This window comes from Balaenoptera borealis (assembly GCF_965194805.1).
Source record: "Balaenoptera borealis genome assembly, chromosome: 5".
Lineage (NCBI taxonomy): Eukaryota > Metazoa > Chordata > Mammalia > Artiodactyla > Balaenopteridae > Balaenoptera > Balaenoptera borealis.
This window is the reverse complement of record NC_138862.1, coordinates 57105789-57133127: the sequence shown is the minus strand read 5'-3', so window position 1 is coordinate 57133127 and position 27339 is coordinate 57105789. Positions and strand designations below refer to the sequence as shown.

The 27339-nt window shown below is 34.6% G+C and overlaps 1 long non-coding RNA gene across 3 annotated transcripts in view; it reads right to left on the bottom strand.

Annotated features, from left to right (window-relative positions):
- The window catches only part of LOC309630062, a 415145-nt gene that overhangs the window by 118237 nt on the left and 269569 nt on the right, over positions 1–27339 (bottom strand). For 2 of the 3 annotated variants that reach the window (XR_014245395.1, XR_014245396.1), the window contains exon 3: positions 24431–24486. This is a non-coding gene — a long non-coding RNA (uncharacterized lncRNA). Of the gene's footprint in view, positions 1–7652; positions 7988–24430; positions 24487–27339 lie in introns of those variants that run through there. The other variant, XR_014245397.1, reaches the window with a different exon arrangement.

Here is a 27339-nt window from a genome sequence, read left to right as displayed (position 1 = left end):
GGGAGGGTGTAAAAATGCAGGGTTGTTAAAATGTGTTTGGACTTAAGAGATTATCAACTTAAGATAATAACTATTATAGATAATATATGCAATATATAAACATATATATATATGTATGTATGTGTGTATATATATATATGTATATATGAACCTCATGGTAACCACAAACCAAAAGCCTATATTAGATACACGCACAAAGAAGAGAAAGAAATCCAAACATAACACTAAAGAACAGTCATCGAATCACAAGGGAAGACAGCAAAAGAATAAGAAAGAAACAAAAGTAACTACAAAAACAACCAGAAAACAATTAACAAAACAGCAATGAGTACATACCCATCAATAACTATTTTAAATATGAATGAACTATTATAGTCTAATAACTGTGAGGAATAAGGCTGCAAAAATCCTCACAAAATATTAGCAAAATGAATTCGACAATATACAAAAAGGATCATATGACATTTTCAAGTGGGATTTATTCCAAGGATGTGAGGATGGTTCAATACCTGCACATCAATCAATGAGATACACCACATTAACAAAATGAAGGATACACATCACGTAATCATCTCCATAGACACAGCAAAAACATTTGACAAAATTCAAAATCCATTCATAAAAAACAAAAATTCTCATCAAAGTTTGTATAGGGAACATATCTCAACACACTAAAGGCCATTTATGAAAAACCCACAGCTAACACCATACTCAATGGTGAAAAGCTGAAAGCTTTTACTAAAGTCAGGAACAAGACAAGGATTCCTACACTTGCCACTTCTATTTCACATGGTATTGTAAGTCCTAGCCACAGCAATCAGCCAAGAAAAAGAAACAAAAGGCATTCAAATTGGAAGGGAAGAAGTAAAACTGTCACTATTTGCAGATGACATGATACTATATATAGAAAACTCTAAAGTCTCCACCAATGAGACTTAATAAATGAATTCAATAAAGTTGCAGGATACAAGCTTAATATACAGAAATCTATTTCTTTTCTGTCATTAGCAAAGAACTATTAGAGAAATTAAGAAAATAATCCCATTTACAATTTCATCAAAAAGAATAAAATACCTGGAATAAATCTAACCAAGGAGGCAAAAGACTTGTGCTCACAAATCTACAAGACACTGATGAAAGAAACTGAAGATGACACAAACACATGGTAAAATATAGCATGCTCATGGATTGGAAGATTTAATATTGTTAAAATGATCATATTACCCAAGGCAATCTACATATTCAGTGCAATCCCTATGAAAATACCAAATGAATTTTTCACAGAACTAGAACAAATAATTCTAAAATTTATATGGAAACACACACACACACACACAAAAACCAAATAGCCAAAACGAATTTGAAATGAAGAATAAATCTGAGATATCACATTCCCTGATTTCAAATTATACTACAAAGCTACAGTAATCAAAGCAACTGGCACCAAAATGGACACAGAATAGATAGATCAATGGAACAGAATAGAGAGTCCAGAAATAAACCCACACTTATGTGGTCAAATACTCTACAACAAAGGAGGCAAAAATACAAAATAGGAAAAATACAGCATTTTCAATAAATGGTGTACAGTACATGCAAAAGAGCCAAACTGGACTACTTTCTCCACCATACACAAAAATAAACTCAAACTAGATTAAAGACTTATATGTAAGCTTGTGATGCACAACATCACCAATCATCAGGGAAATGCAAATTCAAACCACAGTGAGATGCCACCTCACATCTGTCAGAATAGCTATGATCAAAAAGACAACAAACAGGGAGATCAGCTTGGTGCTTTGTGACCACCTAGAGGGGTGGGATAGAGAAGGTGGGAGGGAGGGAGATGCAAGAGGGAAGAGATATGGGAACATATGTATATGTATAACTGATTCACTTTGTTATAAAGCAGAAACTAACACACCATTGTAAAGCAATTATACTCCAATAAAGATGTTAAAAAAAAAAAGTATAAGGTGGAGAAGAGGTGAAATGGCCTTTCAAGAAGATATAGACTGGGCAATAAAGTTCTTGATTGATTGAATGAGCTTAAAAAAACAAAAAACAAAAAACAAAAAAAAATACAAATGGAATTTAAAAGTTAAAAAAAAAAAAAAGACAACAAATACCAAGTGTTGGTGAGGCTGTGGGGAAGAGATAATCCTTATGCACAGTTGGTGAGAATGTAAATTGGTTAACATTCTCTTTGGAATGTATGGTTAACATTGCCACTTTGCAAAACAGTATGGAGTTTCCTCAAAAAAATTAAAAATAAAACTACCATTGGATTAAGCAATTCTGCTTCTGGGTATTTATCCAAAGAAAATTAAAAAACTACCTCAAAAAGATATCTACACCCCTATGTTTATTGTAGCATTATTTACAATAGCCACAATACAGAAACAACCTAAGTATCCATCAACAAATAAATGGATAACATAGAAGATGTGGCATATATATATATATATATATATATATATATATATATATATATATATATATATATACACACACACACAGACACACACACACACAACGGAATACTATTCAGCCATAAAGAAGAATGAAATCTTGTAATTTGTGACAGCATGGATGCATCTAGAGGGTATTACGCTAAGCGAAATAAGTCAAACAGAGAAAGGCAATTACTGCATGATCTCACTTACATGTGGAACCTAAAAACCAAAACAAACAAAAAGTATGGTACTGGCACAAAAACAGAAATATAGATCAATGGAACAGGATAGAAAGCCCAGAGATAAACCCACGCACATATGGTCACTTTATCTTTGATAAAGGAGGCAAGAATATACAGTGGAGAAAAGACAGCCTCTTCAATAAGTGGTGCTAGGAAAACTGGACAGCTACATGTAAAAGAATGAAATTAGAACACTCCCTAACACCATACACAAAAATAAACTCAAAATGGATTAAAGACCTAAATGTAAGGCCAGACACTATCAAACTCTTAGAGGAAAACATAGGCAGAACACTCTATGACATAAATCACAGCAAGATTCTTTTTGACCCACCTCCTAGAGAAATGGAAATAAAAACAAAAATAAACAAATGGGACCTAATGAAACTTAAAAGCTTTTGCACAGCAAAGGAATCCATAAACAAGACGAAAAGACAACCCTCAGAATGGGAGAAAATATTTGCAAATGGAGCAACTGACAAAGGATTAATCTCCAAAATTTACAAGCAGCTCATGTAGCTCAATATCAAAAAAACAAACAACCAATCCAAAAATGGGCAGAAGACCTAAATAGACATTTCTCCAAAGAAGACATACAGATTGCCAACAAACACATGAAAGAATGCTCAACGTAGCTAATCATTAGAGAAATGCAAATCAAAACTACAATGAGATATCATCTCACACTGGTCAGAATGGCCATCATCAAAAAATCTACAAACAATAAATGCTGGAGAGTGTGTGGAGAAAAGAGAACCCTCTTGCACTGTTGGTGGGAATGTAAATTGATACAGCCACTATGGAGAACAGTATGGAGGTTCCCTAAAAAACTAGAAATAGAACTACCATACGACCCAGCAATCCCACTACTGGGCATATACCCTGAGAAAACCATAATTCAAAAAGAGTCATGTACCAAAATGTTCACTGAGGCACTATTTACAATAGCCAGGACATGGAAGCAACCCAAGTGTCCATCAACAGATGAATGGATAAAGAAGAAGTGGTTCATATATACAATGGACTATTACTCAACCATAAAAAGAAACAAAATTGAGTTATTTGTAGTGAGGTGGATGGACCTAGAGTCTGTCATACAGAGTGAAGTAAGTCAGAAAGAGAAAAACAAATACCGTATGCTAACACATATATATGGAATCTAAAAAAAAAAAAAAATGGTCATGAAGAACCTAGGGGCAAGATGGGAATCAAGACACAGACCTACTAGAGAATGGACTTGAGGATACGGGGAGGGGGAAGGGTAAGCTGGGACAAAGTGAGAGAGTGGCATGGACATATCTACACTACCAAACGTAAAATAGACAGCTAGTGGGAAGCAGCTGCATAGCACAGGGAGATCAGCTCGGCGCTTTGTGACCACCTAGAGGTGTGGGATAGGGAGGGTTGGAGGGAGGGAGACGCAAGAGGGAAGAGATATGGGTACATATGTATATGTTAACTGATTCACTTTGTTATAAAGCAGAAACTAACACACCATAGTAAAGCAATTATACTCCAATAAAGATGTTTAAAAAAAAACAAAAAACAAAAAAACGAAATAGAAACAGACCCATAGGTACAGAAAACAAACTGATGGTTGACAAAGCAGGGACTTGGGGGGGGGCAGGTGAAATAGGTGAAGGTGTTTAAGAGGTAAAACTTCCAGTTATAAAATAAATAAGTTAAGGAGATATAATGTACAGCATAGGGAATATAGTCAATAATATTGTAATAACTTTGTAAGGTGACAGATGGAAAATAGAATTATCATGGTGAACATTTTGAAATGTATGTAAGTATTGAATCACTATGATGTACACCCGAAACTAATATGATGTTGTATGTCAACTATACTTCAATAAAATAAAAGAATATGCAGTTTATGATTATGACCTTCTGACTGAGGTGGCACAAACCACTCATAAGGAGACAGCAGCTCAGCATCCAAACTTCCATTTGGGGCAACTGGAAAGCCTGGGGTGGTTTTGATTGAAGATGGAGTTTTAATACACTAACACAAGGGAAATATAGTCACAAGATTTACTACTTATATATCTCAGAAACAGGGGGCAGGGTATATTCGTGTGTGTGTTGGGGGGGGTGTGTATGAACAATGAACTGGGGAAAGGGCAGTCCTTCATCCCGTCACAAGTGAGCAGGAGATAGAGATTAGGAGAGCAAGCACCCAGTACTTCAAAGGTAGCTGGGGTGGAGTTCACTAACTTTTCACTGGCTCAACGCTAAGTGGTTATTTTAAAAGGTGTCCCACGAAAAGCAAAGTGGGAACTTGTGTCAGGAATCTTAAGTTCAGGTCCTTATCTACATGTCCAGAAGCTGAATGTGAGCAGGGTTGTCATATATATCGTAAAACACCTACTCAAACAACAACTCAAAATAGGTGTTTTCTGATCACAGATAGGAGAGAGGTAGAGCCACTGTAATAAATTTCTTCCCCGATTTTCAGTGGGGTGGGGAGGGTTGCTCCTGGGGAAAATAAAAATAAGGCAGATGCTCCAAAATAATTTCCTTGTAAACATAACTGGATCTCCAGGCAAACAGATCAATAGTGTCTTCAAGGAAAAGAATCTTTACCTTTGGTGTTCTTTGAGTAGGATGCCCTGATTTAAGGTTGCCTAATGTAAACACACCTAAAATCTACAGATTTATGAGTCATGTCTCCCTGGAGAACATCACATATACCCCAAGGTATAAACCGGATATGTTTCATAACTTAAATGCTCTCAGTTGTGTGAGGTGACCCTTGAACCTCATTAGATACCTCAGCGTGTATCCAATGCAGAAAGTAAGAACCTACAGAGTCCACTGAATATAGCAGACTTCTCCTATCCCGTATTTCTCACAAACCACTTGATTGCTTGTATTTTTTATTTTAGTAGTAAATTTGACACTTCGTAAGATTTTAGATTTGTCTGAGTTTTATTTGACAATCTGTTCCTTTATTTTACCTCAGAGCCCTTTTAGTTTAACATACAAACACACACACAAACACAATTTTTAGTAATACACAGTGATGAAATATAACTACAAACTTTAAACAGGGAATAAAGAACAGAGGATTCAGGATGATGGTTACCTTTAGTGAGGGGGAAAGGGGGATGCATTGATGAGAGGGCAAAATCAGGTGGTTAAAAGTAGATTATAGTCAATACCTTAGTTTTTATTTGAAGTGGTGATTTCATGGGTCCTTACTGCTTTATTAAAAATAACTATAAAGTTAAAATCACACTGAGATATCACTGCACAACTGTTAGAATAGCTATCAACAAAAAGACAAGAGATAGCAACCGACAAGGGATTAATCTCCAAAATCTACAAACAGCTCATGCATCTATATATCAAAAAACAAACAACCCAATCAAAAAATGGGCAGAAAATCTAAATAGATATTTCTCCAAAGAAAACATACAGATGGCTTAAAAGCACATGAAAAGATGCTCAACATCACTAATTGTTAGAGAATGCAAATCAAAATTACGATGAGGTATCACCTCACAGCAGTCAGAATGACCATCATCAAAAAATCTACAAACAATAAATGCTGGAGAGTGTGTGGAGAAAAGGGAACCCTTCTGCACTGCTGGTGGGAATGTAAATTGGTACAACCACTATGGAGAACAGTATAGAGGTTCCTTTAAAAAACTAACAACAGAGCTACCATATGATCCAGCAATCCTACTACTGGGCATATACCCTGAGAAAACCATAGTTCAAAAAGATACATGCACCCCAATGTTCACTGCAGCACTATTTACAATAGCCAGGACATGGAAGCAACCTAAATGTCTATCAGTAGAGGAATGGTTAAAGATGATGTGGTACATATATACAATGGAATATTACTCAGCCATAGAAAAAGAACAAAATAATGCCATCTGTACCAACATGCATGGACCTAGAGATTATCATACTGAGTGAAGTAAGTCAGACAGAGAAAGACAAATATCATATGATATCACTTATATATAGAAGTTAAAAAAGGATACAAATGAACTTATCTACAAAACAAAAATAGAGTCACAGATGTACAAAACAAACTTATGGCTACTAGTGGGTAAGGTTGGGGAAGGATAAATTGGGAGATTGCGACTGACATATATACACTACTGTATATAAAACAGATATCTAATGAGGACCTACTGTATAGCACAGGGAATACTCTGTAATGGCCTGTATGGGAAAAGAATCTAAAAAAGAGTGGATATATGTATATGTATAACTGATTCACTTTGCTGTAGAGCAGAAACTAACACATTGTAAATCAACTATACTCCAATAAAAATTTTTTAAAAAGACAAGAGATAAGTATTGCTGAGGATGTGGAGAAAAGGGAACCCTTATGCACTTTGGTGAGAATGTAAATTGGAAAGCAGTATGGAAGTTCTTCAAAAACTTAAAAAAGGAACTACCATCTGATTCTGCAAGCCCACTTCTCGGTACATATCTAATGCAAATGAAAACAGAATCTTGAAGAGATATCTGTACTTCCATATTCATTGCAGCATTATTCACAACAACCAAGATATGGAAACAACCCAAATGTCCGTCAACAGATGAATAGATAAAGATGCGATACACACACAGACACACACACACAATGGAATATTATTCAGCCATGAGAAAGAAGAAAATCCTGCCATTTGCAACAATGTGGATGGACCTTGAGGGCCCCATGCTAAGTGAAATACTAAACCAGACAGAGGAAGACAAATACTGCATGTAGCACTTACATGTGGAATCTAAAAGAAAATTTTTTTAAAAGTCAGATTCATAGAATAGAAAAGTGGTTTTGTCAGGGACTGAAGGGTGGGTGAAAGTTGGAGAGATTGGCAAAAGTGTACCAACTTTCAGTTATAAGGAATAAGGTCTGAGGATCTAATGTAAAACATGGTGATTATAGTTGACAGTACTGTACTGTGTAACTGAAAGTTGCTAAGAGAGTAGAACGTAAATGTTCTCACACAAAAAAAGATAAATATGTGAGGTGATGAATGTGTTAATTACCTAAAAGGGGGGGTTGCTTTCACAATGTATACATACATCAAATCACCATGATTTACACTTTAAATACTTACAATTTTATGTGTCAATTAATCCTCAAAAGAGCTGAAATTAAGAATAAGATAAAAACAAAAGGCATGCAAAGAAAAAAATGTTATTTAAAAATATACATACATACACACACACGTATATACATAAACAAAAAAGTGTCAAAAGTAGGCTCACCCCAGTACTGTTATGTAGTCATATCTCAATAAATCAATGAGGTAACTAAATAGAAATAGACATTTCCAGAATCAACTACAAATAATTATAAAGAGATATAGAACAGTATCTTAATTAACTTTTAATTCCTAATACTTATTATAGTAGCTGTTATTTGGTATAAACTTCTTGTATACATGATTGAATTTAATGGAAATGAACATTTAAGTAGCAACTGTCAAATTACAGAAAAACTCAGGAGATGGAAGGAACATATGCAATCTTCCTCCATCCTCAAGTTCATTCAGTAAAGCAACATGTTATAGCACAAAAAATGTTAAAATGAAGCGCTCAACTTCTAGTTAAATATGACAAATTGACTGGGAAAAATACATTCCCTTCTGTTCCCTTTGGAGGCTATCCTTGAAATATAATAACAATCTGGCATGATTTATACACTTAAAGATAGCATTGTCAGCTTAGAAAAAAGGACCTCTGTATCTGGCATTTAGGATTACCCTCATGAACATCCTGTCAGGTAATGTAAGTAGAGATTTGAATATAATATTGCTCCAATCTGGGGGAGATAAAGAAATAAACAAATATCTGTTTAAATAGTATATTCTATAATAGAAGTATGATCACAGTGATGTAGAAAATTTATAAGATAAATTAACCAACAAACACAAGACTGTTACATAGACAATGAAAAATACCAGTCTCAAATAAATGATTCATTTTATAATGAGCACATAAAATTTGGTAATTAAATAGCTAAATTGGCAAAATATAACTCACACATGAAAATATTAGTTAGGCAATGTATAGAAATACCAACAATAAAGAAAACCTCTCTGCAATCAAATTAGCATAAAAAACAAACATATAAATAAATAATCACAATACTCAACATTTGTAAGAATGTGAAAAAAATACATTTATGCATTGCCAGTGGTAGCATACATTCACAACAATTTTGGATGACAATTTAGCAGTATATTTTTTGAAGCCATGAAAGCACTCATATTCCTTGATTTTAGAATCTTACTTCGGGGAATTTATTCACTAAATATAGATTAACTATTTCTAATTCTAAGTTAAATAAACCTGTTGAAATTTCTGAAATAACTACTAAAGGAATAACAATCAAGTACATAACTTCCAAAGCACTAATGGAGCAAAAAAGGAAAATGAAATATAATTCAAAAGTCAATCCAAAAGAAGGCAAATGAAATACAGGGGGAAAATGAATACAGAAAAATCTAGACAAAAAACAAAACAAAACAAAACAAAATATTAGAACAAATGCAAGCATATCTGTAATCAAAGTAAATAAACTAAAATTTACAATTTAAAATGTCAGAAAAGCCTTATTAAAACAAAATCCAGTTACATGCCATACACAAGAGGTATAGTTGTAAAAAGAGCATAGAGAGATGAGAAAAAAGGTAGAGGCATAATGGAAAATGCCTAGAGCAAGCTCGAGCTGGTATAGCTACATAAAAATCTTAAACATGGGCTTCAAGACAAAAATGCGCAACTAGGGATAAATAGTGTTGCTACATAAAGAAACATAACCTTTCTAAATGTGTAAATACCTAATACATCCGTGTAAGTAAAATTATAAAGAGATCTGAGGGAAAGATAACCAGAAACTTCAGCATAGTGACCAGTTCTAGAATGAAAGGTGGGGCAGCAGTGGTGGTTACACTGGTATTTGAAGATAAGCAGTGGTGCCTCTGGTTTTATTTACTAACCTTTATAAACTGAACATATATGTTAGGTAAATATATTCATTTTACATAGGCTATTTCATAAAATTAGCATCATAATGTAATACACAGTTAAACAAATTTGAAGGTATGAGTAATAGTTATCAAGTTGTGTTAGAATGGTAGAATTTGTGTCTTATTCTTGAAAATAATTTCAAACCCCTCCTTACTCAACACAAAATTATGAAAACAATATAAGTTTAACACTAGTTGTGGGAACATAGATGAGTGATGTCTCTACTATTAAATAGTTAATGAACAGAGAGCTTTTAGAATATAAGAATACATTTTGCTTATTAACTTGTTTGGAAATTGGAATTTATGTCACACAGTTACAGAAGCCAGAAGACAAAGGAGATTAAGAACTTCCAAAAGCATAAAATAACAGCCCAAAGTTTAATAATTCCCACAAGTCTGGGCTTCCCTGGTGGCACAGTGATTAAGAATCCACCCGCCAATGCAGGGGACACGGGTTTGAGCCCTGGTCCAGAAAGATCCCACATGCCGCGGAGCAACTAAGCCCGTGTGCCACAACTAATGAGCCTGCGTGCCACAACTACTGAAGCCTGTGCACCTAGAGCCCATGCTCTGCAACAAGAGAAGCCACCACAATGAGAAGCCCGCGCACTGCAACGAAGAGTAGCCCCAGCTCGCCGCAGCTACAGAAAGCCCACGCGCAGCAAGAAAGACCCAACATAGCTAATACATAAATAAATTAATTTAAAATAAAATAATAATAATAATTCCCACAAGTTTGAGTTATAAATTTTCTGGTATAATAAATATCCACATAGCCTTTTACCCACACTTAAGTTTTAAACTCCCACTAAAGATAGTGCAAACCAAACCATTCCAATTTAGATACATAGGACAGTGAACATAGAAATGATTTTTCAGAAAAGAAACAATGTTGAAGTACAAATATTTAATTTTTTAATCACTAGTATTTTTAACTTTTCCTGAAAGCATTTACTTAGAGATATAAAGATGTAATTAATTCTTTTTTGGGGGGGGTGGTTAACATCTTTATTGGAGTATAATTGCTTTACAATGGTGTGTTAGCTTCTGCTTTTTAACAAGGTGAATCAGCTATACATATACATATATTCCCATATCTCTTCCTTCTTGCGTCTCCCTCCCTCCCTATCCCACCCCTCTAGGTGGTCACAAAGCACCGAGCTGATCTCCCTGTGCTATGCAGCTGCTTCCCACTAGCTATCAGTTTTACATTCGGTAGTGTATATATGTCCATGCCACTCTCACTTTGTCCCAGCTTACCCTTCCCCCTCCCCGTGGCCTCAAGTCCATTCTCTAGTAGTAGGTCTGCGTCTTTATTCCCGTCCTGCCCCTAGGTTCATCAGAACCTTTTTTTTTTTTTTTTAGATTCCATATATATGCATTAGCATACGGTATTTGTTTTTCTCTTTCTGACTTACTTCACTCTGTATGACAGACTCTAGGTCCATCCACCTCATTACAAATAACTCAATTTCGTTTCTTTTTATGGCTGAGTAATACTGCATTGTATATATGTGCCACATCTTCTTTATCCATTCATCTGTCGATGGACACTTAGGTTGCTTCCATGTCCTGGCTATTGTAAATAGAGCTGCAGTGAACATTGTGGTACATGACTCTTTTTGAATTATGGTTTTCTCAGGGTATATGCCCAGTAGTGGGATTGCTGGGTCATATAATTAATTCTTTATAATGGCATTTTTCTCTTTTCACTGGATGGCAAAAGGCTCTATAAAGTAAAATTTTGCTTGAGATATATAATCAATTGTTTTTAATACTAAGCATACTTCTATTCAACTACAAATACTTAGATGGGATAGGTATATTTATTCACTTTGCTTCTATGAAAAGAGTAGGAAATATAAAGATCCAGAAGAGTCTATGAGCCTATAACTAAATATAAACACATTTTTTATGGGAGAAGGTAGCTTTGCACTGTACACTACTGAATTCTTTATTTAATTAAACCTTGAATGGGTTAGGTGATGAATTAGCATAACTAAAGTAAGGGTTAAAGGTGGTAGGGCATTAACTCTGTGGAATGTAGTTATAAGCATTTTCTATTTAGGGTTATTACTTTTTTACTTATTTGTCAGATGTGTGGACTGTGACCTCTGTTCTGAGTTCAGTGTAGTAAAATCTTCTAAAGGATAAAAAATAGTAGAAAGTTCTAACAGAGCAGTATAAAATATATTATGGCCCCTCAGTAATTATGCTATAATTCTGTTGGAGAAAGCAATTCTATTACAGTCCTTATTGTCAGACACTAACTTTTACTGTCTGGAAAAAAGAAAACTATTCCTTTTAGGTAGGATTTTTGTTCTTGGCATGTGCTCAAAAATGAGTAATATTTCCTGATGATTTTTTAAAGAAGAGAGAACACATTATACACACACATACACACATATATACCTACACATACACATACATATGTGCATAGACACACACATATCTTTATGTTCTGACAACCTTCTTTAAAACACCAATCTTGTCATTTTCATTCATAGAAGCATAAGGATTTATCAGTTTACTAAATCTGAAAAGAATCTCAAGAGTTCATATTGAGCTCCCAGACAAGAGTGTGAATGTTAGTAGGGTTCTTATTTTATTGTTTGAGAAAGATTCATGACTACATAGTACAAGTCAACCTCATTTCGGATAAAAATAATTGCTTCATAGGTACTCACTGAGTAACACTTAGCACAGAATCAGTTCACATACCTTCTCATTTGCAATAAATCTTCTAAGAATACTGATGGGCCAAAACATACTTCACTTGTACTATGACAATTATATTTGACTTCCGTATTTTTTTTTTTTGGTCAAAACTACTAAATGGTACCTGGGTGCTCTTAACCAGAACATAACACCAAGGATTTCTTTACTCATCTGCCAGAATGTTCCCCTCCTAGTCACTATGCTGATTATCTTTAGAACACAAATAAAATTCCCATTTTACATCTGAGGTAAAGCATGTTCTTTTAGAACTCAGAGATGGCTTTAAAGATCTTTTTCAGTGTTGTAAGTCTATGGAACACCTATAATTCTCTAAGATTATATTTGCAAAGATCCTATCAATGTTATCCTTTATAAGAACCCAATAACAAGGTCTCTTGTCCATTGGCTAACTCATGCCAACGTTATTTATAAATAACAATAATTAATGAATTTTGGCCTTATTTTACATACCAGTAGTGCAATTTCCTAAGATCTGGATTCATGGATGTCATTGTGGTAGTTGATTCTGTTCTTTTCCCAGACACTGCCCAACTAACTACTCAGAGACAGCGGCCACCATAATTAAACTACCTGGTAAAACACATCAAAAGATTGAAACTACTAAAGAAAGTCAATGTTTTTTGAAATCTTTATCTTCTACAAGAGTTAACACATGGCAGCAGTGAGTCAAACTTATTAAACTTGGCATGGAATCTTGCCAAACATTTAAGAACAACTGTAGGCATCTATGAAATGCTGGAATTTGTCTATTTCTGTAGGCATCTATGAAATGCTGGAATAGTTTTAAAAGCAGGGAATTTTGGAATCAGACCTGGAGAGACTCTGACTGCTTTACTTAAGACAAGCTATACAGCTTTCCTGAGTCTTGCTTTTACTCATTTATAAAGTTAGATAATAATACCTAGAACTAAATGAGAAAAATAAATGAGATAATGCATATAAATTAGGGGTCAAATAGTAGGCCCTTGGCAACATGGTAACTTTACTGACAACAAAGGTGAATTTAGTTTCTTAAGAATGGATGAAATAGAATTAGAAAGTATTAGAGAATCTTAAATTTGAAAGCCCTTCCGTTACGATTACTGAAGAAAAATACCTCCTCCAAAAAAAAGTTGAAAATGAAAATAATTCTTATATGGGGGAAGATTATAATTACAAGTATATATTAGATGAGAATGAAAATAAAAATGACACAAATCTGCTCTAATGTGGGGGATGAGGTAAACAAAGCTTGAAGATGAGAGGAAGTAAAATCGGAAGCAAGTAATTGTCCCCAAAGCACTGGAAAATAACCTCAATTGAAATTAATTTCCTAAACATAGGCACAGATGTTTCACATACTTTCCACAACTTTACCTCATATGTTGGCTCCTAGTATTAAGGAAATGAAATTAATTCTACAGTTATATGTAAAATTATATCTCATTTTTTCTCACCTGTGTTTTATATTTTACGATAGCCATTTAATAAACTGAAGCAAAAGATGAGTGGGACTAATGCAGATATGAGTGTGTGAAAGTTGAACTGACACACCTAAAGTACTAGGGATACAGGCAAAGTAAAATCTGCAGATGTAAGCATTACATGTATAATAGGCATCTTGATCAAGATGCACTTTGCAATTCAGTTGGGCAAGTAAGAAAGAATGTTGCATACAGTACAACCAGTGGCTCATGATTATGCCTGGTGTAATTCTCAGCATTGGCATTAATAGTGAGGAATACCATTGCAGGTTAGAAGATGATTCTTCCACAAAAATGACTGCTGTAGCTTTAAAAGGCAACATGACCCCTACCACTTATAGGTTGTGTAGTTGATCCTAATGGCCAGTACTATGCAGAGAGCATAATCTTTAAAATATTAAGGATGTTAAAATTGCCCATGGATGTTTCTGTGAAACTGATGACAGTGAAAGTTCATACTAACATATATGAGAAAGGTTCATTTATTCTCAAGTGAATGTAATTTCTCTTTATGATTGAATTTAACTCCAGAAACTCATCCACAGGTGGGAAAATTACCTTGTTGTTAAAGTGATTTGTTGAAGAACATCAGTTACGCTTATTCTGATTATTTGATTTGAATTTGTTTCTTCACTCATTTACTCATTTATTCAACAAACTTTGATAGAGTTCCTACTGTATGTCTGGCTTCGAGAATGCTACTGATACGAAAAAAAGAAGCAAATTGTGTTAATTTCTCATTTAGGTATTGAGCAAAAACCCAACTTGCCGAACAGTCTAGCTAACAGAATATTGCTTTGACATTTTGATCTCAAGTTACAAGCCCACTTCTATGCTAGACATGTTACAAGGATAAACTAGATATGATAAATAAACTAGGTATGATATTTCTTATTAATTAGCATGTAAGATATATTAAATATGAGAAAATAAAAATATGTAAAATTGACTGGGATGTAAAATACATAAAATAACTGACTAAAGTAGCCACACACTGAATTTAGTCAGCAGATCACATAGCATTGATGAGATTTATTATTTAATTAACAATACTTTGAGACCAGCCCAACTCAAAAATATAAAGAAAGGTGGCATAGTTATCTCCTATGTGAGCGAAGCAGCAGAAAATGCCCTGTTTTGGATGCAGAGTATCACTAGATTTGAGGAACCTTGGTCCACTGGGTCATAAGCAATGCCACTGAAGAGTTTAGCACCCAGTTTTGGAGAACAGGTATATAACAGCATGACAATATTAGACAGTATATCTTAAAAAAACCTGAAGGAGTTGTATGGATAATTGCTAAACAGATTTGAGTGAACAGAGAGTCCACGAAGAGGTAAATACAGTAATTTAGCCTTAAAAACTGAGGTATTGAACTTTTAATCCTAGGAAGGTATTTGAAGTAAGAATCAAAAATTGGATATGATATATGGAATCGCTCTAATATAAATCTCCAAGGTTTTCAGGTAATGACTAGTGCTATTAATAAACAAGAGAAGAAAATAAAAGATAAATTAAAAATTTAAAAAGCCAAAGACATTTTTGTGAATATGTTATGGGAAAGAAATAGAGACTAGAAATGAGGAGGGCATTGCAATAAGATGGGTTTGGTTTTACATTTGAAGAATCTGAGATGCCCTGCAAGCAGTCAGGAATATGGGTATAGCAATTAGGAATATGGGTTAACTTAAGACTCAAAACAAGTACGTGGACAAGTCATGAGAGATTTAAAAGGTAGGCCTTTTGAGAACAAGAGTGTGCTAAAACTTTGTAATAGGATGCCCACAGTCAGGAGCCAAGAAAAGAAAGAGCCAGCAAGTTTTACAGTGACGTCAGAGAGCAGGAGGGCTGGAGTATTCAGGTTTTCAGGGAACTGTGGGGTAATCATTAAGAAGGGAGCAGGAATATGGCAGTGGAGAATTGTTAGCAATGGAATTAAAGGCCACAGAAAATTCTAGGTTGGTTATAAGTCAGCCTCTGATGGAGACAAAAAGGTGTGCATAATCATGGTAATTTACAGCAGTTTATGTTAGCTTTTATAAATGTTTAATTAAATTAAATGGCATATATATATATACACACATGTGTTTGTGTGTGTGTATATCCTTATGTACATGCACACATTATCTGTCTAGGAATCTTAGGGAAAAGCAGAGTCAGAAAATGAGGGAAATAACAAAACAAAAATGTGCACCTTACTAGCTAGAATGTTTTAGAACCTAGTACGTCAGTCATCCATCCCCCTACCTCCATTACAAATATTTGTTGTATAAGCCTGATCAGAGAAACGGCTCACCATGACTCAGCTGGAACGTTACTTATAGAAGAGTAAGAAGAAATTGTTGCTAACAGGAGCCCGGAAGGGAGTGCTCTCCCAGCACAGCCCTCACATTGGCTTTGAAGACATTGCTCTGGACCTTCTTTCCAATAGCAAGGATGAAATCCTGCCCTGTCACCACTTCTGTGACTACCGAGGACAAAGTGAAGTCAGAGGATGTCTTGTAGATTCTACAGAAACACAGAGGGAATGAACACTTGTGGAGCACTTTTTACACTTGCTGTGTACTAAACCTGGGTTGTCCCATTTCATCCTTAATAATACACTGCGTGGTGATTGGGATTACATGAGGAAATTGAGTTTAAAGAGGTTATATGAAATGTCCAAGAGAAACAGTCAAAGGCAGAGCTGGAATTCAAAGCCGAGTCTCTCTGTCTTATTAAATATCCTTCTTTTCACAGCCTTATCTGAATGACATGAATTCCAGAGCTCTTTCCAGGCACAACCTAAAAGAAGCAGCAATAAAGGATTAACCATTTGTAAACTGTGGTGTTTACCTATCTCCTTTCCCAGCCTTTAGGTCTAACACTTGATTAACTATGTAAGTTAATTAGTGTCACCGACTGTCATTATTCCCTAACATTTCTAAAAATCCAAAGTCCTTACAAAATACTCTTACCTTCAGGGAGATAAAATTACCTTTCCCAAGGACAAGCCAGAATAGCTGCATAAATGTTAGAATTTATGCACCCTTATGAGGCATGAGATAACACCTCCTTCACTGGCGGGTTTCTAATATCATGCTAGCAGCCTATAACTGCCTGCATGTAAGTATACCTGAAAGAAAACACTTAGAGTTAACGACACCTAGATAGTACCTCAGCCATCCTAGGATAAAGGAGCAACAAATGTCCAAATTGCATTTGATAATTCTCCCCAGATGAATTAAAATTTCAGATTTGAAATCTCTGTCTTCATAAAGATAAGGGTAATTAGATTTTGAACATCACTGTAAACAGAGACACAGATTTTGTTACTGAGATACCTGCAATTTGCTACCTGATAACAACAGACAAGCAATCCAGTAGCTAGCTAGACACCACTGATCAATAAGCCAAGCATACTGTAAAGCAATGGAGCAATGGTATTCAGAGATCCAAATTACCAATCATGAGATGCTCAATCCATCCCACTTGGGAAAATCAGTGCTCACTCAACAACTCGGCACAGCGTCAGAGTTTCATGCTAAAGCAACAGGAATATCTTTAAATGGAATATAATAAATTCCAGGCTACTGAACCTCTAGCATTTTGGACGAGGGTAGTATGTTAGATGGTATCGTATGTCTTTCTTATGTATATATGTATGTATGTGTGTATGTATGTATTGGTTTGTTTGTTTTAAATGTTGATACATATTTGAGTAACAATAATTACTTATAAATGTAAAGGTAAAGCAAGGTTGTCTTTGTCCAGCTGACACAGATTTAATTTATACTAATTTACAGAGTTGATGTTAAAACTTCTGGGGATAGCCCTACTCAGCTCTCGTATTAGTGGGCTTGGGCCACCATAACAGAATACCACAGACTGTGTGGCTTAAACAGCAGAAATATATTTTCTCCCAGCTCTGGAGACTGCTAGGCTAGGATCGAGGTATCAGCAAGGCTGGTTTCTGGTGAGACTTCTCTTCCTGACTTGTAGATGGCCGCCTTTTCACTATGTCCTCTCCTCACATGGCCTTTCCTCTTTGTAGGTGTACTTCTGGTATCTCTTCTACTCCTTATAAGGATACCAGTCGTATTTGATTAGGGCCCCACCATTATGACCTCATTTAACCTTAATTAACTCCTTAAAGGCTCTATCTCCAATACAGCTGCATTGGGGATTAGAGCTTCAACATATGGATTTTGAGGGAAGACAATTCAGTCCCTAAGAGACATCTTCCTGTCTTTCTGTTTAAATCTCCTTTATGACTGCTTCGTGCTTTTCTTTAATTTTTCAGGCCAAATACAGATGGAAAGGTACTTACAGCAGCAGATAGCAGTGATACAGATGAAAAATAAGAAAAAAAAAATCTCGTTTTGTTTCTTTCTCTCAGCAGGTTTCCCTTTTTCCAACTGCATAAATTATTATAATCTACTCTCCTTTTATTAGATAACCAGCTAATAATTATTTACTAATTTATGATAACTACATAAAAACAACCCCCTATAATTTTGAAACCTGTCTTTAGACGCAGCTAGCCCTCCTTGAACGGGAGCATGACCCTTTCCACAGAATGAAAGATTTTAAATAACATTAAACAAAGCATAAGAAAATTATTAAGCTATGATGGGGTACTCTGCAATTACAATTTCTCTTAATTATGTGCTGCTCTGACACTCAACAGAAAATGCAGATGAACCATTTAATGCATGTATAAGTAAGATCAAATCTGAATATTCCCACTAAAGATGCCCGTGGTATTTGCTATTAACTCCTTGCTTGGGTCTTGTTTTCTTCCCCACCTTTGGCATAACCTTGTTATTAGAACAGAGATACTGGTTTCAGGCTTTAAATACTGTAAAGCAGTCAAGAGGGAAAACACCTAAAACCTCATTCAAATAATCATTTTTGAATTGTAAGCCTAACCTGACATTATTATAGTCAGACCAGAAGAGTTTTGCTCCAAGATGATAACCCTTTCTTTAACACAAAGTCCACATATGATAACTTGTGTATTCTTAATCATGAAATAAAACCATGGGAGACACTGGTCTGATTAAGAGACAAGTGCATAACCATGGAAAGAGACAAATCCAAATTAAGACTTTTTTTTTCTTTAATGTTTTCCTTTAAGAGTTGGCTTTAGAAAGAGTCACGCAGGCATATTTTACTGGTTCTCTGTTGTCTGAAGGTTAGGACAATTTGAAAGGAAAAACAGTGCCAGGATGATTCCTGTTCAAATGCAAACACACACACACACACGGACACACATGGAAAGACACACACACACACACACACACACACACTCACACTTCCCTGGGGAAGAATTTCTTAAAATCCTTGATTTTTCACTTTAATTTTACTTTACATATATATTTTTAGTTCAGTTCCAAAATGTTGTTTTCTTTGAGGTGTTTTTTTTTTTCTCTCAGCTTGCTGTACTCCTAATTTTGAAAAGTCACTAAGGGTATAATTTTGGAAATCCACATTTTAAAAGAAATGCTAGTTTTATTTACAAAAACTTTTCATCAAAACTAAGAAGCAGAACTGAGTTCTTTTGTGATTCCAAACATATTTTTGAAGAATGGTTACATCATATATCTATTCTTGGAAACATTAAATAACAGAAAGCAAACACAAAGGTCTTGTCTTTGGTCTTTCATGCAATGACATCTTTGCAAATTAGGCTGACAAATTTACCTAGTCTTCCTTCCTTCTACTGCTTATTGTCAGTATAAGATTGAATGGAAAATTGGTCTTAATCAAAACTAAAAGATTCTGCTTATCAAAAACACCATCAAGAAATAAACAGGTGTAGAGGAAGAAAAGATATCTCTTTTCTTCTACCCTTTTAAGTTCTCAACTGAGATCCCTGTAACAAAAGACAGATTAGCAAGAGAAAAGCATGCAAATGTATTTAAGTTTTATATGACAGGAAACTTCATAACGAAATGAAGACCCAAAGAAACTGTTAAACCTTTTCTATGTGGCCTGGGCTTCCTCACAACATGGTGGCTGGTTCCAAAGGCAAGTGTCCAGAGAAGAGCCAAGCAGAAGCCATAATGCATTCAATGATCTAGCTGCAGAAGTTAATCTGCATCACTTCACCATATTCTACTGATAAAGACATTTACAAAAGCCCAGCCAGTTTCAAAGGGAGGTAGTAAATACCCTCCACCACTTGATGAAGGCATGTCAACATCGAATTCTGAGAAAAGCATATTGCATGGGATACACACACACACACACACACACACACACACACACTTATTTAGCAATCTTTGAAGAAATGATCTGCCATGGACATCACATAAATCACAAATTCTTTAGTATAAATTTTATGAAGGAGTCTCTGCATGAGAACATGGAACACATAAAAGGGAAATGACTGAAAGGAAGTACAGGGAATCTAAAGAAGGAAAGGTAATGAAAGACCAATTTCACCTGCTTTTGGCCAGCCCTCCCAAAGCATGTAGGTGAGAATATACCATTAAAATGTTAACATCTCACAATAAAATGTAAATTCAATCATAGAAAAATTATATGTAAATACTTTATTAAACACTTTTAATTAAATACAGATAGTTACTTGCTTACAATCATATTAACCACCACTTACTGAGCGATTATTGAGCTTTCAAAGTGATGAGATCTTTGCATGCATACACTCATTACACTTTGTCCTTAAGACCCTATGATGCAGGATTATTTTAATCCCCATTTTACAGGTGAGAAAAGCTAGTCTAAAAAGGTTAAGTAATTTATCCAAGGTCATATAGCTTGTTAATGGCAAAGCTGGGATCTTGACCTCTAAGTATACTGTAACTATTCCACTTTCCACATGTTTTCTTTTTAACTCAAATTTTTCTCAAGCACACGGTTAAATTGTAAAGGCCCAACAGAAGAACATACATCAGTATCCTAAAAGCACATATGCTACAAATCGCAATATCTATAATATGGCCGTGGGTAAACCTGAGCTCAGCTTTTTGTCTCCATCTACCTTCCACTTAGAGTTTCTAAAGGAAAGTCATGGGGCGAGGGGATGGGATAAACACAAGACAGAAAATGAAAACCTAAAAGATTCTTCAGGCAAAGTATTAAAACTGGGAAGAGAGTATATCATGATAGCAGAAATTTAAGATCAGTATATAAAACCATTCCCCACCCACAGCAACAACGAGAAATTTTCATTTTAGTAAATTACTTACATATAATAACATTAAAGATATACAGTATCTAGAAAATATGGCAAAAATATATAAGACCATTTGGAGGAGATTTTAAAACATTATTGAGTAACTTTAAGAATTAAATAAACAAAGAAATAAATAGATGTATAAGAAGATTCAATATCATAACCATGTCATTCACCTAAAATTGGTCTACAGATGTAATTCAATTCCCACCAACATACCGATAGAGTTTGCAAAGAAACTGTAAAAGTTGATTTTAAAACTTGTATGGAAAAGTAAAAACTAGTAATAGTTAAGATACTAAATTTATTTTTAAAAATTAAGGATGTGACAACTTAACCTATTAATTATTGTTTTGGTTATCACCTGCGTTGTAGAAAACTATTCCAAATTGCAGTGGCTTAAAACAACATTTATCTATTAATTTCATGATTCTATGAATCAGGAATTTGGGCAGGGTTTAGCTAGTCTATCAGTAAAAGTTCAATCAAAAAAGCAAAAACCAGTAGGATTTATTACAAAGATTTATGTATTTCAAGGAACTGGCCTACACAATTGAGGGGGCTGGCTAAGTAAGTCTGTAGGGCAGGGCATCAGGAATGAAAGATTATATACAGGTCTAAATTCCATGGGCATAGGCAGAAGCTGCTGTCCAAAGGCAGAATTTCTTCTCTTCCTCAGAAAACATTCAAGCCTGCTTTTAAGGCCATCCAACCAATTTAATTAGGCGCACTGAAATAACTGTCCTTACTTAAAGTCAACTGATTAGGGGCTTTAGCTGCATCTGCAAAATCCTTCCACAGCAACGCCTAGATTAGTACTTGACCTAAAAATGGAAAGTTGACATATCAGGAAGGCACCACAGCTAGGGTTTTTCTCTCGACCCTGTGTGGTGTCTGTTGGGTTCATTCAATGGTACTCAGTTGGATGCTAACTAGTCTGGAGGGCCCCAGACAACTTCACTCAAATGCTGGGATCTTGGCAGGAACAGCCAGCAGAGTGAATTTAGCTGGCCCCTCTCCCTCTCCCTGTAGTCATAAAGGTCTCATCATGTGGCATCTCCAGCAGGGCAGGTAGGCTTCTTACTTGGTGGCACAGCAATCCCTTGAACCTCACTGGAAACAGCCAGATATCTTAAAAGTCTATATCTGGAGCCATATTCCACTGGTCAAAGCAATCACAGGGCAGCACAACTTCTAGTGGACGGGAATAGACTCTACTGTCTGATGGGAAACGTGTCAAAATTTTTTTGCCATTAAAAAGATTAAAATCTTCCACAAACATCCAGACATTGTAAAACTACAGTAGTAAAGAGAATATGGTATTAGCATGGACAGAAAATGAGTAAAGGAAAATAATAAGTCCAGAAACAGACTTGCACAGACATGAAATTTGATATATAGTAGAGATGGCACTGCAGATCATTAGACAAGAGACGCATTAAACAATAAACAGCTCTGGCTAATGGTGCGAAAAACTGAAATTGAATCTCTACTTCAAACCACATGCAAAAATCAATTTCAGATGAATTAAAGACTTAAAGGTGAAACAAGAAACATTAAAACTTTTAGGAAAAGTATAGGAGGAAGATATCTTTATAAACTTTGGGTAAAAAAGAATTTTTCAACTAAATACAAAAAGCTCTAATCATAAAGGAAAAAAATCAATTAGACTGCATTTAATTGAGAACTTGTGTTCATCAAAAGACTCCATAAAGAACGTAAAAAGACAAGCCAAAAACTAGAAGATATTTGCAACATATTTAACAAATAAATTATTAAAATTCAAAATGTATTTTTAAAATTCTATGAAATAATAATAAAGGCAAACAATCCAGTAGAAAATGGGCAAAAAGGTATGCATTAGCATTGCACAGAAGAGGAATCATGAATTGCAAGTAAACATAAGGAAGGATGTAGTATCACTGAAATGCTATTTGATACCAAAGTGTAATATAATTTTATATCTACTAGATTGCCTAAAATTAGTAAATCTGGAAATAAGTATTGGCAAATATGCAGAGAAAATGAAAATTCTCATACCCTCTAGTTGGAGTATTAATTTGAACAATTATTTGGGTAAACAATTAAGCAGTTATTTTGTAAAGATGAAAAGGGGTATATCCCATGACTGAGCAATGTACTCGCAGGTATACGCCAGAAGTCTGCAAATTGTGCATGTGTAACCCTGGGGTACATGAGGAGTCTCTTACAGACACAGATACATTTAAAGGAATAAACTTAGATTTCCAGCATCCATATGAAATGTATTTACTCTGAAGTGATCTGAGAATGTGCCTTCATTAGAGGGTAGACATTTCATGACAATTACTTTTCATCTCTCTTTTCACAAAAATCATCCTTTCTTCCATTTTATTAAAAAAATAGCTCTCACCCATCTTCAATTTCATAATAATGCATTATCCTAAATAGCATAAATTCCAAGGAAGCCAAATAATGGTAACAATTCAAAATACTGGTGACAGAGAATTCTCTTTTAATGATGGTATCATCCACAATGTCTTTTTTGATCATATGGCTTTACGTCTTTCCCAGTCTTATATATAAATGTGTTTCTATCATGGACATTAGAAATACCCCCCCCCCACACACACATACACACACATACTATATTAGGCTGCAGTGAATACATATATATTGTAGAGTGGGAGTCTGGGACTAATGACTACTTCCATTTAATAGCCTCACATTCTCTTGCCCTGTAACTGTGGGAAAAGGCATTGTACCTGAGGGAAAGACCCTTGTTCATGAGAGGAGAGCAGACAAGGGTGAGGGTAAGAAATATCAAAGACAGCACAAACACAAGATAAGGTTACCTGCCTTACCACTCTATCTATCATATAATTAAAATGTTCAGAATGTTTGAAAATGCACCCTAGAATTAAAACAGTGTGCTTCAAATCTCATGCCCTGACTTTTTCTGGAACTGTTTCTCAATCGGATATTTTACATGATTTCAAAAATTTTAAATGAAAATGTTTATGTTATTTCTGACATCTCAGCATCACATCTTCAAGAAAATGGAACATATATTGGAGGTAAAAAGTGTTTTGTATTTTCTTCAACATTTATTATTCATAAGAGAAACATTTCCCTGAATTTTACCAAGAAAAAATCATCAGACACTTTAAAAATGTATTTGGTTTTGACTCAGTAATAAATATCCTTTCCGGCACTTGTCAACCACTTCTCTACTTTTTGATTCCTTCCTATGGGAATAGAAAATTGTACTATGCACAATGCATACTTAGCAATGGTTACTCCAATACTTTGGGTAAGCCCTACACTTACTGGTGGCTGAATACTTTCTCTTACCGTGAATTTCCACTGAATCTGTCTCATTCCAGCAGTTGATGATAGTCACCCTAGAACTAGGAACAAATAGAAAAATAACAGTCAGACCCATCAAAAGAGATGCATTTCCAAATAAAGTTTTACTTTATGTTCAATAATTATTTTCAAAATGGCTTTAACCAACTGTGCACTAATAACAATTGTTATGGTAACTAAATCCAGAAAATAATTAACATTTAAGAGTTTTAAAGGCACAAAAATTTTTTTTTAAATCAAGTTTATATATATAATTTTTATTGTAAAGTATAAAAGGGTGACTAATGAAAATGTAAGTGAAAATATATACTGCATTCGGATAAAATTCTGTGGGAGTAGTGAAATGAAAATATGACTCCAGGAGAAAAAAATATAAAATTTCTGGCTTTTAAAAAAGACCTTTTCATCTGCATTTTATAAGTAAATGGTAATGGGTTAAAAAGTACAATGGTATTTGTATTCCATTCGATCTATTTTTAAAAAGGATATTACAGTGTCAGTTTAAAATGTCAATATACAAATATACCAGAAATTACATCATTTGCAATCACTTAAACAGTTGATTTAAAAAAACTAGGTACCAACTTAAAAATGTGTGAAGAATCACACAAGTTTTCAAAATTCTGTTGGAGGATATGTGAGCAAAATTTTGAACACTATATGTACATAAATATATATATGAGGAAACCTCTTGCATAGGTACATTTAGGAATCACATACAATATTTTTTGTTCTTTTTTCCTCTCAACAGTGACAAGCATTTACTGAGTGCTCATTACATCAGGCACCTTTCTAGGTTAAAAAAAAAAAAATCAATAGACAAACATCCCTGTCCAGGTGGAGTTTATACTTTAGGAGCATATTGATACCAACATGTTAATAGAAATAAATAAAGAAAGAAAAGGAAGCAGCCATAGGCAAATCAAATGTCCATACAAAGGAGAAAGGATAATCACTTTATGAATATTATACAGCGGTAAAAGTAAATATACTCAGCTATAGGCAACAATTTAGGCCAAAATTATCATTTGTAGTATGATAGAATATTTATAAAGTTCAAAAAAAAATCAAGGTAAGACAAACATTTAAAAACATAAATATGTGGTAAAACTATCAATATGTGGTTTAAAATATGTGGTGAAAAGACATAATGGCTACCCATACAGGAGTGGCACAAGGATGGATTAATTAACAACAAACAAAAATAGCTTCAACATTAGGAATCAAGTTCTGGCCCTTAGGTTCTTTAGGTCCAATGGTGGATTCATGGGTGTTTATTTTATTTTCATGCCCCATTTTCTAAATATATCAGCTATTACATAAAATATGAATAAAGGCAGAAATTAACATGGTTGAGGTTCCTTACAATTGTTTGCAACTATTCAGAAATTGAGAGACAAAGTAGGTTTACAACCATCAAGGAAGAACTGTAACATTTCTCTCTAATGTCAAGCACTGTCCCCCATGCCTCACTCCCCATGTCTCCTCACTCTGCCAGCTGTTCACACATCCACTCTTTTATTTGACATTAAATGACTGACCACTATATGCTGGACACCAGACTAAGTGTTAAAAGAAACATTCTTCACCACTATTCAACACCAAGGAATTTGTCTGAAACACAAAGGCCTTTTTCATACTGTCCCTTAGGACTACTTGGTGTCAAGATCTTCTACCTTTTGCCTCTAATAACACAAACTGATAGGTAACCTATAAAATTCACTGTAAGTCATTGAGGAAACTGCTACTCCTTGTGACCAAGACCCTTTCTATTAATCTGTCTTATTGCCACCAGTAGCCTGTTATATGGCCTGAGCTATGCATTACTTGGATGCCCCACCTCATTCCAAAACGCAGTTGAAATTTAATAATTATTGAATAAACAACAAGACATAAAATTGAGTAACATTCCTCTTTGCCAGCTGGCATACAAATACCTTTTCTTGAGCATATGTAACATTTTGATTAGTAAAGTGATGCTCATTAAACAGACATGTTTATTATTAAAATAATTATTTAAGCAAAAAGAGATTTCTGTGGCATTTTTTACATTTAATGGTTTCAGATTTGTTACAGAAAATTATAAAGGCAAAAAAGAAAAATTATATACTTATGTTTCACAGTTTCAATGACAGTCATAATTTTAAATATTCTGTCCCCTATAAATTCATGTTTATTCATCCAAAAATATGTGCTAATATGTGGATGTTAAAACCTGTGTTCTATGGCTTCCTTACCACTGCCTCCTTCTCCTTCTCCTTCCCTGATTCAGCATGTTCCAGAATATTCTCAACAGAATTCAGACTCATTCCATAGGAGGCATATCTTTGTATTTACAAGTTTTATAATGTACACATTTATTCTTAAACAGTAGAATTACTATTATTTTTAGCATGGCAACGTTAGAAAACTAGAAAGGAGCTGAGTTTTAGATTTGGAAAAGATACAGTATTTAATGCATTCATTAATTGGGATCATTCTCCCATATTTATTTAGTTTCTTTTGATAAAGTGTTCCTTTATTCCAGGAATTACTACTTATCTGAGACAATATTTTTGAAAAAAAAAAACCCACACAAATATAAATCAATTGCAAATTTCCTGGTATCATGGAAAAATCAATTGCAAACTTCCACTGTATCATGGATTGATTTCCATGTATCAATCACTCCATTAATGAGGGTCTTAAGATACAGGGTAAAAACAGAAGGTAAACTGCCATCCTTCATTATCCATCACAATAGAAACACTAGAATGACCCTAATTGATGAATTTGCTGAGAATTACTTCCTATTTATGAATAGTATCCCAAGTTTACTCTTTACATATATTATATACATTACATGCTTTCTTGTTACACGTCCTTATAAACGGTACCTACAGTTGGACGCAGAA